The sequence below is a fragment of the Orycteropus afer genome, unplaced genomic scaffold (assembly GCF_000298275.1).
Source record: "Orycteropus afer afer isolate SDZICR_OR568_19922 unplaced genomic scaffold, OryAfe1.0 scaffold01043, whole genome shotgun sequence".
NCBI lineage: Eukaryota > Metazoa > Chordata > Mammalia > Tubulidentata > Orycteropodidae > Orycteropus > Orycteropus afer.
This window is the reverse complement of record NW_006922630.1, coordinates 134,380-138,108: the sequence shown is the minus strand read 5'-3', so window position 1 is coordinate 138,108 and position 3,729 is coordinate 134,380. Positions and strand designations below refer to the sequence as shown.

General features: G+C 40.1%; 1 protein-coding gene across 1 annotated transcript in view; it reads left to right on the top strand.

The window, feature by feature from the left end:
• LOC103212632 (ribosomal protein S6 kinase alpha-6-like) overlaps window positions 1-3,729 on the top strand; it is a gene marked incomplete at its 3' end in the record, with an annotated part of 321,101 nt that overhangs the window by 191,785 nt on the left and 125,587 nt on the right. The gene's annotated exons all lie outside the window — the stretch shown is intronic.

The following is a 3,729-nucleotide window of genomic DNA, read 5'->3' as shown; positions in this document are numbered from 1 at the left end:
AGTGTTCCCTCCCCTCCCCTCCTATCCTTGGTAACCAACAAAGAAATTTTCCTTCCATATGTAAACCTTTCCTTGACTGTTTATAATAATGAACTAATACTACATTTATCCTTCTGTGATTGACTTATTTCACTCAGCATAATATCCTCCAAGTTCATCCATGTTATGCAGTGTTTTGCAGATTCTACAACATTCTTTAGTGTTGCATAGTATTCCATCGTATGTATGTTCCATAGTTTGATTATCCATTCTTCTGTTGATGGGCATGACACCTAGGTTGTTTCCATCTTTTGGCTATTGTAAATAGTGTTGCGATGAACATGAGTGTGCATATATCTGTTCTTGTCCTGGCTCTCATTTCTTTAAGATATATACCTACTAACAGAATTGCTGGGTCAATTGGTATTTCTAATTCAAACTTTTTGAGGAATCGCTATACTGCTTTCCACAGTGGTTGTACCATTTGACAGTCCCACCAGAAGTGTATGAGAGTCGCACGCTCTCTACATCCTCACCAGCATTTGTTATTTTCTGTCTTGTTGAATTTTGCTGCTAGTACTGGGGCAAGATGGTATCTCATTGTTGCTTTGATTTGTATCTCTCTAATGGCTAATGAGAAGGCTGGTGGTTCAAACCCACCAGCTACTCCTTGGAAGGAAGGTTGGGCAATCTACTTCCATAGTGATACCTCCTCGGAAACCCAATGAGGGGTCACTATGAGTCGGTTCTGACTCCATGGCAGTGAGTTTAAGGAGCTCTGGTAGCATAGTGGCTAAGGCACTTGACTGCTAACCAGAAGGCTGGCGGTTCAAACCCACCAGCCACTCCTCGGAAGGAAGTTGGGGCAATCTACTTCCATAGTGATACTGCCTTGGAAACCCAAGGAGGGGTCGCTATGAGTCGGGTCCGATTCGATGGCACATAACAACAACAACAACAATCACTTCCTTAGTTACTGTTGTTTTCATATTTGGTAAATATTTGTGCTGGTCCTCTTTTTAATTTTGATGTGAAGGTTTATCATTTTTCTTTGAGGTTACCCTATGATTTATAATTTTCTTCCCAAGTGTAGAACTGTCTATTCTATTTTGCAGTTGTCTTGACTTCCCTACCATTTAGAAGTTCTGTAATTATACATTTTTTTCCCTCTTTTTTGTCTGTAGTTGTCCTCATTTGTCAATTGATGTCTCTGGTTCCCTGTTTACAATCTTATAGGCTTATTTACTTTGGATACTTCCATAATGAGGTTGGTGTCTGGGTTATGTCATCATGTGTGTTAATGGTCAGTTGTTGTTTGCTGTTGTTGGCTTTCTGTCCAAAGGACTGTCTTTAGCATTTTATGTAAGGTTGGTCTGGTTTCAACAAATTTTCTTAATTTCTGCTTATCTGGATATCTCCTAATCTCACCATCATATTTTACAGACAGTTTTGCTGGGTATGTAATTCTTTGTTGGAAATTTCTGTCTTTCATGGTCTCATATACATACATACATACACACACACACACACACACACACACACACACACACCATCCCATTGTTTTCTCGCATGCATAGTTTCTGCCAAGAAATCCGAGCTTAGTTTTACTGGTTTCCCCTTGTGGGTAACTTTTTATTTTTCCCATGTTGCTTTCAGGATTCTTTGTCTTTGGTTTTGGTGAGTTTGATGATGATAAGTCTTAGTGATATTTTTGGGTTCTGTTCTTGTTACCTAGTACCACTCTGACAAGAATATACCAAAAATGGGATGGCCTTAAACACAGGAGTTTATTCTCTTACAGTTTGGAGGCTTTAATTCCGAGTTCAAAGTGCCCGGCTCTAGGGGCTGGGTGAAAGCCCCTTGACCTTGGGCTTCATCTCTGCCTCTTGCTCCTGGCCCACTGAAGCTAGAAGCATTTCTTCGCTCAAGCAGCTACTGGCTGCTGAGGCTAATAACCCAAGGTCAACAAATAAAATGGCACAGTCCCAATGTTAACAAACCACATGGCAGGAGATTAATTCAAGTCCATCCAAAGTCCCAAGGTCAGCAGAGCATGGCAGGCTGTTGAACAATGGCATGGTTACATGCATGGTTCAGGTGTACCATAAGCTACAGACTGTTCCCAAAGCTGCTACTTATATATGGGAAGGAGATCACATACCTAAAGGCAGCTACTCAGCTGCTCACAGTAGATTCCACCATGGGGTTTATTACCAGTCTTGTTATGGGGAATACTACATCCAGCTGCCCTGCCACTCAACCAGGCCTAGCCAAGTTGACACACAAACCTAACCACCACAGGGTCTATCATGTTTGGGGTTCTTTGGACTTCTTGAATGGATATATTCTTATCTTTCATCATACTGGGAATATTTCCTTCCAACAAATCTTGGGCAATTTTCTGTGTGGTTTTGTCTCTTCTTGTTCTGGAATTCCAGTTATACATTGGTTATGCCTTTTGATCATATCCCACATGAACCTTAACTTTCTTCATTTTGTTTTGGTCTTTTTTCTGACTGATCCCTTTCCAAAGAAGTATTGAGGTATTTTTCTTCAATCTCACTAATTCTGTCTTCTGTTGATTCAATTCTACTCCTTTGCCCATTCAATGTGTTATCTATTTCTGAAAATTTAGTATTAATCTTCTGGATTTCTCTCTGTAGATTTTGTATCATTTCTAATTTTTCATTTATTTTGTCATTTTGTTCTTATATTGTCTTTCAAAATTGTTGTAGGTTTTTCTCTGTGTTTTCCTCAATTTTGTCATTGTTTTCCTTGATATGTCTCTCAATCCACTGAAGGTACCTAAATACAATTCTTTTGAATTCCTTATCAGCAAGTTCCAATGCTGCTGCTTCCTCAGAAATGTATTTTGGGTCTGTATCCTGCTCCCTTATTTTTTTTTTGCTTTATCTTGCTTCTTTTTGTGGACTGTGATGCTCTGCTGTCTCTGAGATGTTGGGACGTTTTTGTGTTTATATTGAAGTGGTGATTGTATGTTGGAGTGACTTGCCCTCAATTTTTGTTTCCTTTGTTTTGTTTCTATGTTATCTACATAAGCAGGGTACCGTACTCCTCTATTCGCTATATGGCAGCACTTATGCACTCACCATCTGTCTCCTTTCCCATTGTCAGCCTCCCGTTTGTGCCTGCCGTCCTTGACAAATGGAACCTATTCTTAGGTCCCTGGAATCATTCTCATGCTGTCAATTTAAAATCCAATATGGCTACCATTGTAAACATTCAAAATGGCTGCACCCTTGGTTGCTTTAAACATCCAAAATGGCCACTGCTTGTAAACAATCAAAATGGCTGCACCCTCTGGACAGCCAAAAGTCAGCAGCTCATGTTGTCTCCCTCCTTGCTGTTTCCCTTCGTAGTCATAGGCCACCAGTGCAGTCGTCCCTATACCACTTAGCGACCAGGACTGATCTTTAGGTCAATTCTCAGGTCCCAGCACTACTTGGAATTATTCAGGTTATTGGACCTGTCAGAGTAGCTGACAGTCTACAACTCTGATCTTCTCCACACTTAACTGTTTTCATTCAAGTTTTTCCTCTAGTTAGTGTCTAATCCACTTCTGTATACCCATTTCAAAGCCCAGAGCTCCAGGATTATCTTCTGTATCTCTGTCAATTGATTTCTCTTTTCTTTGTTGAAGAGGGTCTGTATAGCTTGTCTTTCTATTCCACCACCTTACCGGAAGTGTGAATAGTAAACTTTTAAATCATGTATTTCACAACCAGAAGT